Source organism: Herpailurus yagouaroundi, unplaced genomic scaffold, assembly GCF_014898765.1.
Source record: "Herpailurus yagouaroundi ecotype Mexico unplaced genomic scaffold, PumYag 160, whole genome shotgun sequence".
Lineage (NCBI taxonomy): Eukaryota > Metazoa > Chordata > Mammalia > Carnivora > Felidae > Herpailurus > Herpailurus yagouaroundi.
Window position 1 is genome coordinate 20960500 of NW_024412401.1, and position 17039 is coordinate 20977538.

Genomic DNA, 17039 nt, shown 5'->3' on the forward strand with positions numbered 1-17039 from the left:
GGGCGCCTGGGTGGCTCAGTCGGTTGAGCGTCTGACTTCAGCTCAGGTCATGATCTCACAGCTCGTGGGTTTGAACCCCGCATCGGGCTCTGTGCTGACAGCTCGGAGCCTGGAGCCTGTTTCGGATTCTGTGTCTTCCTCTCTCTCTGCCCCTAAGCCACTCGCATTCTGTCTCTGTCTCAAAAATACATACACATTAAAAAAAAATTTTTTTTTTAAATCTCAATTTTTTTCTTAATTACAAAAGTAATACATATCATTGAAAATACAGTGATATATAAAATTCTAAACCATACTATCTCCAAGAGATAGCCATTCTCAGCATTTGATTTATATTGTTCCAGGTTTCTACTCTGTGTGTGTGTGTGTATGTCTGTGTGTGTGTATTTAATGAAACTGGGCTCATGACATAGATGTTTCAACTTTCTGTTTTTACTTACCTATGTGCAGTGAGCAGTGTTTGATATCATACATCAAAGTGTTTAATGGACTGATTTTAATGTATATGTAACATAATTTAATTATTCAATGCCCTATTAGAAATTTAGATCTTTACTGATTTTCTATTATTATAAACATTGCTATGTTGGGCATCTTTGAAACTAAATCTATGATTTTTTTTTAAGTTTATTTATTTATTTTGAGAGCGAGAACACCAGCAAAGGAGGGGCAGAGAGAGAGGGAAAGAGAATCTCAAGCAGGCTCCACATTGTCAGCACAGAGCCCTACATGGGGCTTGATCCCACGAACTGTGAGATCATGACCTGAGCTGAAATCAGGAGTTGGATGCTTAACTGACGGAGCCATCCAGGCACCCCTGGGTAACATTGTTTTTGGTTGAATGTAGTTGTGACTCTGAAGTAGTCATATCCCAGCTCTGTCACTTACTGGGTAGTCTTAGGCAATTGGTTAATATCTCTAGGCCTCAGTGTCTTTACCAAATGGGAACTATAATAGTACCAGCCTTAGAGGACTGTTAGGCAGATTAAATGAGATACTAGATGCAAAGTTCAGGCCCAGTAGTTGGCATATGGCACAAAATAAATATTAGCAATAATTATTGGTGAGACTGATTTTTTTTTTTTTTGAGACTGATTTTCTTGAGTGACTTTCAAACTGATTGCAGGCAGCATCAAAAGTGAAGTTTCAAGGGGCACCTGGGGTGCCTGGGTGGCTCAGTCAGTTAAGCGTCCGACTTTGGCTCAGGTCATGATCTTGTGGCTTGTGAGTCCGAGCCCCACGTCAGGCTCTGTGCTGACAGCTCAGAGCCTGGAGCCTGCTTCAGATTCTATGTCTCCCTCTCTCTCTGCCCCATCCCACCAAAAAAATTAAAAAGCATTAAAAAAAAATTTTTTTAAGTGGAGTTTCAGGAACAGTTTTTAAAGGCATCATTTTAGGAGTAATCATCTAGACTCTGAAGGATAGTGTTCTTTCTATCAACAAGTACTATAGGTGCCAAGGAGATCCAAAAATGAATAAAGCATGTCTTCTGTTTTCTTTTAAATGTTTTTTAAAAAAAAATTTTTATGTTTATTCATTTTTGAAAGAGAGAGACAGAGCACAAGCAGGGGAGGGGCGGAGAGAGAGGGGGACACAGAATCAGAAGCAGGCTCCAGGCTCTGAGCTGTCAGCACGGAGCCCGACACAGGGCTCGAACTCACAAACTGCAAGATCATGACCTGAGCCAAAGTCAGATGCTCAACTGACTGAGCCACCCAGGCATCCCTGTCTTCTGTTTTCAAGAAGCTTACTGCCTGGCAGGAGGAATGAGATATACCCATAATGCTTGTATATGAGGCAGAAAGTGAAAGCCTCTATGGTAGAGATGGATGTAACACCATGAAGGTTCAAGTGAAAGGCAGTTCTCTACAGAAGGCAGAACTTGAACCAGACCTTGAAGTGTTAGGATTCGAATATGCGAAATATGGGATAGGAGTGGAGATTGTATTGTTGGCAGAAGGAATCAATCACTTAAGCCTGAAGACAAGTAAAGCTGGACATGGAAATGTAGGCATTAATAACCTTAGACACTAGCTGAAATCATAAAGTGGATAAATACATAATCATGTAGTCACAGATTTGGAAATGCAGAGATTTTAGCTTTTGCTTTTACAACTGACATTTCCCCCCGCTGATAGAAGAAAACTTAATGTACTTTTCAAGTATATTTGGTTCAATTCAGTGTGTGTGTGTAAACTATGATTCATGATTTAGAACTCCCAGGTCAATTCAAAGCTCCATCTCTGGGCTTCCTGCCTGTTCCCTGCCTATTTGGTTCTGTCAGAACTTGTACACAGCTCGCTCCTTATAGGGGAGGTTTGTACTCTTGTTATTGGTTTCATCTTAGTGGTTTCCTCTCTCTGCAACAGCTTGTCATGCTCTTTCCTCCTGCACAGGTGGTTCTAAGAAGATGATGGCCAGTGGTGGTTTTGATGGATGATGATTTTGATGGATGTGTATTAGCTTTTTCTATACATGATAACCCCTTGGAAACACATCCACCGTAAACCTCACCACTAGGAGGTGACCCCTGCATTCTCTTGCTCTTTCAGAGACTCTTAGGGTTGGCATACTAGTTCACCTTCACTTCTAAATCCCACAGCTCCTCTGGGCCCATGTGAACCTAAGAGTCCCTTTTCTCCACTCCTGGGTCCTCAGGAGACTCCGCCTTCAACACCCTGCGCCCACACAGAAACACATGCACCATCACCAAGAGGCTGGCCGCTGGAGCTTTGGACCAGGCAGGCTGCACTGGATGACCCAAAGGGCAGACTAAATGTGTGCTTCCTGTACCAGCAAAGCAGGGCCACCAAATAGAGGTTAGGATTTTGATATATTTTTTTTTTAAATGTGAAAGAAGTTACTTTGGAAAAAAATAAGAGTTTATTATACTTCTTTACACTTGAGGGGTGCTTGGGTGGCTCAGTTGGTTAAGTGTCTGACTTTGATTTCAGCTCAGGTCATGATCTCACGATTCTCGAGTTTGAGCCCCACATTGGGCTCTGCACTGGCAGTGTGGAACCTGCTTGTGATTCTCTCTCCCTCTCCCTCTGCCCCTCCCCTGTTCATGCTCTTTCTCTCTCTCACTCTCTCTCTCTCAAAATAAATAAATAAACTTAAAAAAATACACTTACGTTGTAAGTGTAAAGGATTAATCTTATTTATTTTGGCATGGGAAGGAATACCATAATCTTTCAGTGTTTTGGGTTTCTAAAGGCCTTAGTCTGGCCCTGTGCAGGTCCATTCTTTAATCCCAGATTTTAAGGAGAGATTCACTTTGGTCCTTATCAACATCCCCTTCTCCATATGATCCGGAGGACAGGCAAGTAAGAAATCCTTAATGTTCTCTTCTCTCTCTTTACCCCGAACTCTTTTTCTCTCCTGTGTTCTTTTGGTAAAAGTAGAAAATCAATCTGTCTCTGCACTTCTTTACATAACTCATCTGGACTCACGCTGATAGTAGTCAACTTTGAATTTAGCAGATTTTGGAATCGGTCTTTGCTCTTAATACTAGTAAACTATTTTTAAAATTTTGTATTTAATGTTTATTTTTTAGCAAGAGACATAACATAAGTGGGGGAGGGGCAGAGAGAGAGAGGGAAACAGAGAATCCAGGCAGGCTTCAGGCTCTGAACTGTCAGAACAGACCCAGACATGGGGCTCAAACTCAGGAACAGTGAGATCATGACCTGAGCAGAAGTCAGATGCTCAACCGATGGGGCCACCCAGGCACGCACTAGTAAATTCACTTTTGATTTAGTTGCCACATTTAGGATCCAGCTGGGAAAATGGAAATCACTTTAAATCCTGAAACCAGAGGGAATTTCATCCAGAGAATTAGCTATAAAAGTGAAGGAGGAGCTGAGAAACCATTCAAGGGAAGGTGAGGCAATCCGGAGATTAACAACAGCCAGACTTTGCTGTCATCCCTAGGTTGAAGGAACAAGGAGAGGAACCCCAGAGGCCAGGATAAGTTAGAAGCTGAAACTTTGGAGGGCCAGCCTAGGGCGGTTGGGGTCATTAGCATGACACAGCTTCTGTCAGAGGTGCTGGCCGAGACCGGGAGAAGGGGAAGAAAATTTTGGCTTCCGACTTCCTTCTGATTCCATCTTTTCTGCCAGTGTCTCTCATTGACTGAATTCAGCAGGGGCTCAATGCTGAGGACTCAGTGTGTGAGTGCCAGCCTCACTGGAAAGGGAGAGGAGTGGATCTGATAAGAAACAGTGCGGACTGACTGGGGTTGCTCGCACATCCATTCCTACTTCACATAATCACATAATCACTTTGCCACATGAATAGGTGTCTGTCTCTTCCTAGTTAGTATACTTCTTAAGGGTGGGTGAGGCGGGGAACTACATTCTGACATAACTGTATCTTTTGAGGGCCTCTCAATAAATATGTGTTATATTGAACTGAATTTAACAGTTTCTAAACTCTTTTTAGTTATGTGTCACTGACTGGCTCCTCTTCTCATTCTTTTCAATGAAGAGAGAAAAAATTTGAAAACCTTTGCACAATGTTATAAAAACAAACATACTCATTCTTTTAAAACATTTCACCTTCCAGAATATGACCTCAAACTGCCGATGGTGGGGGCTAGTTCATTATTTGGGTAGGAAATATCCCTAGTAATTATCATAAGAATTAACACTTATACAGTGTTTTATAATTTACAAAGTACAATTTACATGTATTTTCCTTATAAGTAGGTTTTGATCTGGGGATTCTGGAATTTGTTTATTTGACCCCTGTCAGTTTAGTGTGTTAAAGTTTAGATTTGAAAGAAAAACATCAGGAGTGCCTGGGTGGCTCAGTCAGTTGAGCGCCCAACTTCAGCTCAGGTCACAATCTCACGGGTCGTGAGTTCGAGCCCTGTGTCGGGCTCTGTGCTGACAGCTCAGAGCCTGCAGCCTGCTTCAGATTCTGCGTTTCCCTCTCTCTCTGCCCCTCCGCCACTCATGCTCTGTCTCTATCTCAGAAATAAATAAACATTTAAAAAAATATATTAAAAAGAAAAACATCAGGTTCTTTTCTTTTGAAACTTAGATGTTGGGCAGCCTTCTGTGCCCTTTTTGTTAGACAGTTTTATTCTCAGAGTCGATGAGAGATGTTCTCAGCTGTCATTTGGTGGGAGAGGCTGGCATCACATTACCACTCCATTTTTCTCTTTCAGGGACCTAGCAGGTGTTTGAGGACAATGACTGACTCATCTACTTACATGGAGGTCTTGCAGTCATACATATCACACTTGTCTTTAGAGCCCTAGTCTCATCCGACTGTGTATGTATGTATGTATGTATGTGTCTTAATAATCAGCCTCAGTCCTCAAGGAATACTCTAAATCAGCCTTACAGTTCATCTTGTCCGGTGTTTGGTCAGGATTTGCTTTGTGGAAAATCAAATTGTTTTCATGACTTTATTCTTGGTCCAGAGATACCCCAACCGATCTTAGCTTTGTTTTTATCACATTATATGTCAAATTATCTAAATCATGTTTGGAGAGGGTTTTTTTTTTTTTTTTTTTGATACCCATTCCTTATAAAATATTCTAGTCCTAACTGATCTGCTCATCTTGGATTATACTTTCTATAATGTTTCATTATTATCTTTTTGTCCCAAGTTACTGGTTTTCAGGAAAAGCCTCTTAGCTCTTATCTTAGTTCATGCAGGCTGCTATAAATAAACTACCTTAGCCTGGTGGCTTATAACCAACAAAAATTTACTTCTCACAGTTGTGGAGGCTGGGAAGTCCAAGATCAAGGTGCCAGCAGATTCCATGTCTGGTGAGGACCTGCTTCCTCATAGACAGTGGTCTTTTTGTTGTGTCCTCACATGGGTGAAAGAGCTCTTTGGGGTCTATTTTATAAAGACACTAATCCCACTCATGAGGGCTTACTCTCATGACCTCATCACCTGCCAAAGACCCCACCTCCTAATACCATCACCTTGGAAGTTAGGATTTCAACGTATGAATCTGGGAGGACACAAACATTTAGTCTGTAGCAGCTCTGATGTCACCATTCCACCCTCTAATATTTAAAAAATTCCTAGTGCAGTTATGAGGGACTTATCATGTGGGTTTCCTATTTAAGGAAATGCCATCTTTCTCTTTGATGTCCCATTGCCTTCCTTTAAAACATCCAAAATATCAAGCAACCTATATCAATATTATATTTTTTATACTTGTTTATGAATTTTCAAGTAAAATTTTTGAATACTTGCACATGTTACAAAGTTAAAGAAGTACAAAATGGTAGATAATGAAAAAAAATCTCCTACCCATCTTGTCCCTTAGATACCTCATTACCCATAGGGAGACAATCAGTGTTACTAATTTCTAGTCCACTATCTATATTTTAAGGCATAATTAAATACTTGGCCCTTTTTCTGAACTCCCTCAATTATTTGTTATATTTACTATATAGAAGGCTATATCGTGGCATGATACTGAAAAATAAGTTGAATTGTGTTAAATAATCAGAATAGTTTGGATTAAAATGCATTTAGAGGGGCATCTGGGTGGCTCAGTAAGTTAAGTATCTATCTTTGGCTCAGGTCATGATCTCACAGTTCATGAGTTCAAGCCCTGCATCTGGCTCATGGCTGTCAGTGCAGAGCCCGCTTTGGATCCTCTGTCTGCCCCTCCCCCCCACCCTGCCCGCCTCTCCCCCCGCCTCTCCCCCCACCCCCCACTGACACACTCTCTCTCTCAAAAATAACTAAACATTTAAAAGAGGCATTTAGAAAACTGGCATCTGGCATGGACTGCTTCTGGGTGTCTGCATGTCCCTAAATGTCTGACCTTTAGTATTTGCCTAAATACCACTCCTTCCTACACATACAAACAATGAACTGTTACCTCCTTGCTTGGCTTTTTCTTAGCCTAAAACTTGTTAGTCTGGGGTCCTTTGGCTCCTTCGGATATTTTAGAAGAGCTGGGATCCATGTGCCCCTGAAATGTTATGCAAACTTTTGTGTGATATATGTGTATGTGCCCTTTTTTTTTTTTTAACCGGGGAGAAATTATCCATGGCTTTTATCTGATGTTCTATCCACAGTCTGATTCTGTCTTCTTTATTCCACCTAGACTTTTAATTGCTGGTTCTTTTGCTCAGAAGATGACCTTGCCTCCTCTTTTTGGAATGCAGCTGAGCTGCTTTTTTTCATATAAGCTTTGGTTCATTTCAGCATATTGTAGAAGATACTGAGTTGAATCTTTATTTTTGCCCAGAATTGGTGACTAGGGTCCAAAGATGGGGACAAAGAAACACTAAGTAACACTCGTTCTAGAGAGAGTTGCTAATAATTGGGGTCAGTCACCCTCTCCAGGGCTTACAGAGAGGTAGCAAATCTGGCCCTGGTACTTCCAACCACTAACTCTACCCATTCCTTATCACCCCACCTCATTCACAGTCTATGTTAAGATATAAGATGACTTGGGGCGCCTGGGTGGCGCAGTCGGTTAAGCGTCCGACTTCAGCCAGGTCACGATCTCGCAGTCCGTGAGTTCGAGCCCCGCGTCAGGCTCTGGGCTGATGGCTCAGAGCCTGGAGCCTGTTTCTGATTCTGTGTCTCCCTCTCTCTCTGCCCCTCGCCCGTTCATGCTCTGTCTCTCTCTGTCCCAAAAATAAATAAACGTTGAAAAAAAAAATTAAAAAAAAAAAAAAAAAGATATAAGATGACTCAAGCGAGGGAGTCATGAGCCCAGCAGGGTGTACTTAGCCCTCCTTTTGCCCCCAAACAAAGCAAGAAGGTATCAAAGAGAGTCTACATAAAGGAGAGACTGATTTCTCATTTCCTGTTTAGATTATCTGTTTGGACAGTGGATTTGTTCAGCTCGGCATGTATTTGAGAAGCCTGTATTCCTTCTGTTTGGCTTAGCAAGGATATATGCGTTTCTTGTGGTCAAAGGGACCCTGAAAAGGATAGCTGGGCTTCAGCCATCTTACTGGTAGCCCATTCAAGAAGTTAGAAAGGTTAAAGGAAGTGACTTGGAAGAGGATTATCTACATTAGGGCACAGCTCAGTGGAAAGGCCTCACAGGACTTTATAAACAACTCAGACAGGGACACCCAGGTGGCTCATTCGGTTGGGTGGCTGACTTCAGCTCAGGTCATGATCTCGGGGCTCATGGGTTTTGAGCCCCATGTCGGGCTCTGTGCTGACAGCTTGGAGCCTGGAGTCTGCTTAGGATTCTGTGTCTCCCTCTCTCTCTGCCCCTCCCCCACTCACACTCTGTCTCTCTCTCAAAAATAAATAAACATTAAGAACATGTTTTTTTAGAGAATTTAGACACGCTCCCCACAAGAGATGTGGCAGTTTGCTCTCTGCCGAACAGGCTGGAATGGCCTGTCACCCACAGCCAGCAGTGGTTTGCAATAACTACCTTGTTTAGTGTTCCTCTCTGCTCTCCTCCTGGTTCCCAGCCCCTGAAGAGCTAGAACCTTTCTAGAGAACCTTCTAGAGAACTAGCAGAGGAGAAGGAGAAACCATAGAAGGGACCATACTGTCCTCCCAGCTTCAGGTTCCTTAAGCCACAGCTCAAGCTTGGGCTGGAAGAAGGGAGGAGATGAGTTCTCATTGGACCTGAGATGGGCTTTTAAACCAGTTGGCTTGGATTGAGTGAGTTTTTACAAAACTGGAGGGGACAGAGAGTTATAGAATCTGTCCATGCTGTTGAGTGGGAAGGAGACATTTGTCATGGCACAGATCAAGACTGTGATAGGGTGGGAGGTTATGTTTCTGCCCAAATGAGTTCGGTGCTCAACAAAGAAGTTAAATTTACCTATCACTGGTTCCAGTGTTTATAATAATAATAATAATAATAATAATAATAATAATAATGATAATGATATAATAATAATAATCCAATATTAGACATGATGGAATTCTTTACCTCATGGTAAAGAGGTAAAGTCTAGTGCGACAGATAAAAGTAACTACTCACTTTAAAAACAATGTAGTAAGGGTTATAAAAAGTGGCCTGCAAGGCCTCAAAGATGAGTGGTTAGTCAGAAAGCAAGGGAAGAGGAGACCTTTTAGCCTGTTGGAAAAACCAACTTAGGGAACTACAAATAGTTGTAGATAGATGTTAGACATCTAGTTTAGGCACTGTGGCCATACAGGAGGCTGGAAAGAAAAGCTGGGGCCAGGTCCTGATACGCTAATGAGCTTGTTCTCTAGCCTGTAGGCCAGCAGTTCTGAATGGCAGTGGTACTGCTTGTGGAGGGGCATTCTGGACATTTGTGGGACATTTTTCATTGCCATGGTGATGGGAGGTTTTGTAGTTGGGCCACAGATGCTAGACTGCAGTGTGAGAACAGATACATGTAATTAGGAATATTATTTTAAAGTAGGTATTTACTTTTCTACCTGTCCTATTAGGTTATGTATTCCACAAGAGAAAGAATTTTATCTTGTCAGTCTTTGTACTTCAACACTGGCAATAAATTTTGTTTGTCAAAAGCCCTGAATTCTGCATGATTTAGATCTCCTGAGTTCAATGTGATTCTCAAACGTTCCATCAAACACTTGTATAGGGTATCCTATGTAAATAATTCGGTCTGTTATTACTTATCCTAACACTAATGTTTAATCTAGTATTTTTTTTTTCATGGAATGGCTTCTGATCTTCTCTTAAATCCTAATTTACTCATTCCTTATAATTAGATGCAAACATCTGAGTGCTTCCTTGAGTCTTCTATCATAGTTATGTCCAACTATTTGTGTGTTAAAATACCTATTCTTTTACCACCAGCTATTGTCTTTTATTTCTGTTTTATATTATAGTTAGGACATTTTATTGATGTTTTGAAATTATGTGTATAGATAGCTTACATTATCTATGAATTTCATTTTAGTTAGTAAAGGTGCTGTTATTTATTTATTTTTAAAAAAAAATTTTTTTTCAACGTTTATTTATTTTTGGGACAGAGAGAGACAGAGCATGAACGGGGGAGGGGCAGAGAGAGAGGGAGACACAGAATCGGAAACAGGCTCCAGGCTCTGAGCCATCAGCCCAGAGCCCGACGCGGGGCTCGAACTCCCGGACCGCGAGATCATGACCTGGCTGAAGTCGGACGCTTAACCGACTGCGCCACCCAGGCGCCCCAAAGGTGCTGTTATTTAAAATATTTATTAGCAGAAGGGATGGGGCACCTGGGTGGCTCAGTCAGTTAAACTTCTGACTTCAGCAGGTCATGATCTTGGGGCTCGTGAGTTTGAGGTTCTCATCAGGCTCTGTACTGAGAGCTCAGAGCCTGGAGCCTAGAGCCTGCTTTGGATTCTGTGTCTCCCTCACTCTGTCCCTCCCCCACTCACACTCTGTCTCTGTCTCTCTCAAAATAAATAAACATTAAAAAATTAAAAAAAATTGTTAGCATAAGGGAGACTAACATCTGGTAGGATTGGGAGTCACTAATGTAACCATTGATTTTCAAATGTTATTTTATTTTATTTTATTATTTTTTATTTAATTTAAAAAAGTGTTTAAAGTTTATTTATTTTGAGAGACAGAGAGAATGCGAGCAGGGGAGGAGCAGAGAGAGAGAGGGAGAATCTCAAGCAGGCTCCACGCTATCAGTGCAGAGCCTGACAGGGGGCTTGATCGAGCTCATGAAACTGTGAGATAATGACCTGAGCTGAAATCAATAGTTGGACGCTCAACTGGAGCGCCTTTGACTCAGATAATGATCTCATGGCTTGTGAGTTCGAGCCTTGCATCAGGCTTTCTGCTGACAGCTCAGAGCCTGGAGCCTGCTTTGGATTCTGTGTCTCCCTCTCTTTCTGCCCCTTCCCGCTCACACTCTGTCTCTCTCTCTCTCCTTAAAAATAAATAAATATTAAAAAAAAAAAAAGAGTTTAACATTCAACTGACTGAGCCACCCAGGGACCCCTTATTTAATTTAAGTAGCTCTATACCCAATGTGGGGCTTGAACTCACAACCCTGAGATCAAGAGTCACACATTCTACAGACTGGGCCAGCCAGGCACCCTTCAAAGTGTTATTTTGAGCCACAGACCTCCAACTTTTCTTTGCTCATGAGCTCCCTAAAATAATAATAACCTACTCACACAATTTTTTAAGTTGAAATCTCATATTTATTACCCAAGCTTCTCTCTCTCTTTAAGTTTATTTATTTATTTTGAGAGAGAGAGAGAGAGAGAGAGAGAGAGAGAGAGAGAGAGAGACAGTGTGAGTGGGAGGGGGCAGGAGAGAGAGGAGAGAGAGAATCCCAAGCATTGCCAGCACGGAGCCTGATGTGGGGCTCAAACCCACGAACTGCAAGATTATCACCTGAGCTGAAGTTGGATGCTTAACTGACTGAGCCACCCAGGTGCCTTTATGTATTGTTAATAGGAGATAGAATATATTGATCATTTTATAAGTTGGAATAAACTGAGGATTGACTGTAATTGGAACAAATATTTCATGATGATTTGTAAGTAAGATTTGTAGCTATCTTGTAAATAAAGCACACTAAATACTAAATAAGTTACTTAACTTTATCCATGGTTTTTATTTAGTGTATTTGAATTTTTTTAATGTTTATGTATTTATTTTTGAAAGAGAGAGAGGGAGACAGAGAATCCGAAGCATACTCCACGCTGTCAGCACAGAGCCCAATGCAGGGCTTGAACTCACGAACTGTGAGATCATGACTGAGCCAAAATCAAGAGTTGGACACAACCAACTGAGCCACCCAGGTGCCCCTAGTGTATCTGAATTTTTTGGTGGCCTGCAGAACTTTCCAGCTACTTTTTTTGGTTTAAGTCAAGTTATTAGGGTATAATTTATATACAGTAAAATCTGGCTATTTTAAGTGTATTCCAGTTACTTTTAAGACAAAATAGGTCACTAATGTATCCTCTTTTGTCTGTGCTGATTGTAGAGAATCCCAGCATGGGCTAAATGTGCCATTTCCAATGTTGTTATACCCTTAACAGAAATATGTATATGGTGGGAAAAGGCAGGAAGCCCTATTAGTTTAAGGCACCTTGATTAATCTTTAAAAGTTTGCCTAGATCAATATCTTTATTTATATATCCCTTTGCTTGGTGTCCCAGCAGTTTTCACACCCTAGAACAATTCATCATAATTAGATTTGGCATGAGCGAGGGACATGCCTGTCTTTTATAAAGCAGGAGGATTGTGTGAGCACAAGGTCATTCTTTGGCAGGTCCATTTTAGGAAGGAAGACGACGATCTGGAAATTGATTCCTTGAAACCACCTTACCTACGTACACTGTGGAAAATCTGTGCTCCCCTTGTCTGAAGGGTAGAGGTTCAGAGGCTTGGCGGCCCGGTCTGAGAAGGCACTGAGGGCAGGGGGCACTGGTTTCTGGGCCTGCCACTACTACTTCATCTGGGCAGCTGGGCTTTGCTTCCGTTTTACATTTGCATTTTTATTTGAAGAAGGGTTTTGCTGCTAAAAATAACAGTTTGAAAAACACATTTTCCATGGGGAACCATTTAAGGATTTTAAGTAGGGAAGTGACATAATTAGGTTTTTGTTTCAAAAGGCCACTTTGGCATCCAAACACATTGTGGAGGATGGCTTGGAGGGAGGTGAGACCGGAGGCCCAGAGACTTGTCACAGAGGCTGTTCAAACAGTCCAGAGGGAAAACTGTAACAGCCGGCAGCTCTGGGCTCCATCCCAGGGTGGGGGCATCCACTTTAGTTGGAGCTGGGGTTTCATGGGGCTTCCTCCCCATTCAGCTGCTTCTCACATTGGCATTTTCCACCTGCCCTTTGCCTGTGTGACCCCTGCCTTAGGGTAACCTTTGACTCCTTCCTCTTCATCCTGTAGACCTAGGCTGCCACCAAGTCCTGCTGTTTCTTCCTTCATATTATCTCATATTTGTTTCTCTCTCTCCATTACTATTCCATCATCCTAGATAAGGCACTTAGCATTTCATTCTCCAATTTCTCCAGGAGCCTCAGAATGGTCTTCCTGCTTTTAGTCTGCCTACATTGCCACAGCTAGCTACTTCTTTGTTTTTTCATGACATATTGCAGCCATGCACAGAAAAGAGTACAGTTTGGTCAGATCTTGCTTCAGATTTCTCCTCCTCTTCCCAGTCTGTGGCTTCTCTGGGAAATTCTAAATAGAGCAAAAGATTAAAGAAGTGATGAATACATTTCCATTCTCTAGAAGCTGTTGTGATCATCTTTCCTTTGCTTCTTTTTATGTGACATATTTGTGGGTGAGGGAAAATAGGCCTCTTTTTCTCAGTGAAAGATTCTGTGAAAAAAACGTAGACTTAAAAAAAATTTTTTTTACGTTTATTTATTTTTGAGAGACAAAGAGAGACACGGCACAAGTGGGGGAGGGGCAGAGAGAGAATGACACACAGAACCCAAAGCAGGCTCCAGGCTCTGAACTGTCAGCACAGAGCTGGACATGGGGCTCGAACTCACAAACCGGTGAGATCGTGACCTGAGCCAAAGTCTGATGCTTAACCAATTGAGCCACCCAGGCGCCCCCCCCCCCAAAAAGTAGACTTTTAAATGGAGTGGAGAAGGAAATATAACCGAGAATATTCTATATGAGACTTTAGGCTATCAGATACTCCCAAGGGGTGGTAAGTAATTACCGGGGTTGGTAATAATGGTGAAGGGTGGTATTAGGAACATAGAGAAGCAGTAAATGTACCTGGGAAACAGGCTAAGTGAGGAAGAACAATGGACACCACTGGTCATGCATACATGTGCTGGTCTAGGCTTTGATGGAGCAGACAAGTAAAAAAAAAAAGGTTCACCTGGAACTTGAATCATATGCAGTTGCTTCTCCTGACGATTCTTCAACTTCTTTTTAGGAATCCATAGAACTACCCATGGACTGTCTTTTCACAAAACCAGTATTTCTGGCCCTCAGGATATGGTCCAGTTCAACTTTCCAAATACATACATAGACAGGTAAGTTAGAAGCAGGGATCTGATCTGAAAATATTTTAAATTTAAAACCTTTTTAACTTATAGAAGAAAATGATGTGTGAACTCAAAGTATAAACCTTTGACCTTTTAAACAATAATAGCTCCTCTTTGAGGATATTGAATATTATGAGAAGGTGAACTGGAGTTTGACCTGTTTTCAGGATTCTGTCTCTCCCACTGGGGCTAAAAGAAATAATGCAGAATTTTTATAAACTCTTTCTTTGCTTCAATATGTTTCATTGTGTTTCTCTTTTTACACTGCTTCCTCCTTTCCCTTTACTGAAATGCTGCATATGAAATGTATCTTTTCTGCCTTATTTTATCTTGCTTTCCGTGGCTGTTCCCTGCCCTCTGTTGGCAGGTTCCTTTGGACCTGTCTGTCTTGTGTGCAAGAGAGAATCACATATAGTTAAAGTTCTTTTTTTGCAGGTCAGATCAGTCAAGCAGAGAGAAGACTGGAAGGTGTGTGGGATTTTTTGGTTTTTTGTTTTGCTTTTTGTTTTGCTGGAATCCTCTAGGTCTGGAGGCATGGTCTGGTGGGGGGCAAACCTGAGGGTTCAGAGTTAGCTGTGAAACCAGGTAAATTGTAAAACTGGTCAGTGCTGAACTGGAAGTCAGTTTGGAGCATCAGGCCCTGCCATGGAGTGGATTAGCATGAGCCTGGATCCCATGGGTGGTCCCAAAACCCAGCAAGGGTCTTGAGCCTGAGTGTGATTGGAGGTAGGACTTCTTTCCACTAAGGAACAGGGCAGCTTGGGAACCACAGCGGCTTATAGCAGCTAGCTGATTTGATGCTCAACAGTTTAGTTCTGGGTCAGAAATGAGGTGTTTGGGCTGGCCCTATCCTAGAAGAAATGATAAGTGGTGTCTGTGAAGTAGTAGGAGGCCATACCAACCCTACAGAGAGAAAGATGGACCCTACTGCGTGCTGCTCAGGCCAGGAGGGTCTTTAGATTTCTCAGGTTTTGTATGAATTACAATGGGGTCACCAAATACAGCCCAAATCTTTTTTTTTTTTTTAAATTTTTTTTTCAACGTTTATTTATTTTTGGGACAGAGAGAGACAGAGCATGAATGGGGGAGGGGCAGAGAGAGAGGAAGACACACAGAATCGGAAACAGGCTCCAGGCTCTGAGCCATCAGCCCAGAGCCCGACGCGGGGCTCGAACTCCCGGACCGCGAGATCGTGACCTGGCTGAAGTCGGACGCTTAACTGACTGCGCCACCCAGGCGCCTCCAGCCCAAATCTTATTGTCCACATCAATGAGAGCAGTGATTGCTTGGATAATGGGAATATATAGATAACCAAAGTTCTCATTTACATAGTACTTTCAGCCTACCCTCAAAAAGAAAAAACAAGCAAAACCTTTTACTGGATGTTAATACGAAACTACATTAAGTAATTAACTTTTATTTTCCTGCCCTTTCCCACTTTCTAGTATTAGTGGCCAGTTGGAAGGAGGAAGGAAAGGGCAAGATGATTGAAAGTTTAACCCCTAACATAACTTACAGTTGTCGTTAATATTCAGAATAATGACATATCATGTACTTGAACTTGTCTGGGAGTCTGGGCAATAGTGGTGTTGGTCATTACTGGGGTCTGTAGGTGTTCCAGAGAGACCTGTCTGGGTCTTTGGTGGCCATTACCCTATAAGCACAGCTTCATGTGCTAAGTTCATGAGTTAGCAGGGTATTTGTACAGAGCCCCATCTTTGAGAATATCTATACAGAGCCTTACTTGGATTCCAGTCTCTACTATTAAAAAGCCATTTAGGGTTGGGGGGGAGTGGTCTCCTTCTCTGGGACTTAGTTTTCTGTTGTTATTATTATTATTTTTTTTTAGTAGGCTCTATAGCCAACATGGGGCTTGAACTCAGAACACCTAGATCAAGAGTCCTATGCTCTACTGACTGAGCTGGCCTTGGACGCCAGTTTCCAGTTATCTTTAAATGAGGGAATTGAACAATATATTTGTAAGATTCCTCATGTCCCTGAAATTCACAGATACTGGCAGATATTGTGTCATTTTGGATTTGTTCTCCTTATTAAGCTGTGTGTAGTTGTTTACAACGTATTATTTGGTTGACATGGTCTGAAGTTAGAACCATGTCTTTTCAGGTTATCCCCTTTTGACTTTTTTATCCTTTGCTTTCTTGCTCAGATAGGACAAAATCCCTTTTTACTAGCCGTTGGGAGCTGGATTTGAAATTACCATACCTCTGTGTTGAAGAAGTCCTAAGGCTGCTATTTCTACTGGACTTGGGGCAAGAGATGTTGTCGGGGGTCTTGCCTTTGACATGGATTCCAGCTACATGCTCCTCAAAGGTAAGGGCTGTATTATTCACCTTTTCTTGTATTCACCCTTACTGCTGTGCAAGTCAGCCAGTGTTCAATAAAGAAATATACCTAAGAATAAAATGGCATTGTCCTTAATTTCCCCCCGAAACCACTAGGTGTCGCCTTCATCTCAGAGAAAGTAGGCCCCTCCTCTCTCCCTGCACACCTACACCCCTCCCTCTACTCTAGGAGCGCTCAGCTTCTAGGCACGGTGATTTCTGGAGAAGAGGCTTGAAGGGGGAGAGAAACTGTGGCTCTCTGAAGGAGAATGGGTTTATATGTATCTCCTTTATGATAGTTTGAGAGAAACTCCCCAGGGTCCCATAGCAGTCCCCTCCCAGCAACCATGGTATCATCCCTCTTAAGCTATTCTCAGGATCAGATTGGCACGCCAGATACAGGGTATCTGGGGATAGCCTTCTAGGCTGGAGGCTTAGGAGCGGGGTGGAACCCAAGGGGGATACAATGGGCTTGCATTGCTGGGGGAATGTTCTGCTCAGTCAGTCCATGAGCTGTTATCAGGTGCAATCCTGGGCTGTGCAGGGAGACAGAAGAGAAGAGGCTGTTCCTGGGCTGGGTCCCTGGAGCAGATGGTGTGGTAGAGGCCCAGTGGGCTATGGTGGGCCTCTGAAGACATGGGAGGGCACAGAAGGGAGCATGGGGAAGGAAGAGGGAGGGTGGGGGGCTGAGTTCTAAGGAAGAAGGAGACCCATGGACTTGTAAGGACTCAGGAAAAACCAGGCATTGGAGCCCCTTGGTCCTGGA

At 42.4% G+C, this 17039-nt stretch overlaps 1 long non-coding RNA gene across 1 annotated transcript; it reads left to right on the forward strand.

Annotated features, from left to right (window-relative positions):
- Window positions 1-4993: 4993 nt before the first annotated feature.
- LOC121034650 (uncharacterized) lies at window positions 4994-16355 on the forward strand. The gene is made up of 4 exons (XR_005792544.1): window positions 4994-5280; window positions 13820-13919; window positions 14367-14399; window positions 16099-16355. It is a non-coding gene; the product is annotated as an uncharacterized LOC121034650 (long non-coding RNA).
- The last annotated feature ends 684 nt before the right edge of the window (window positions 16356-17039 follow it).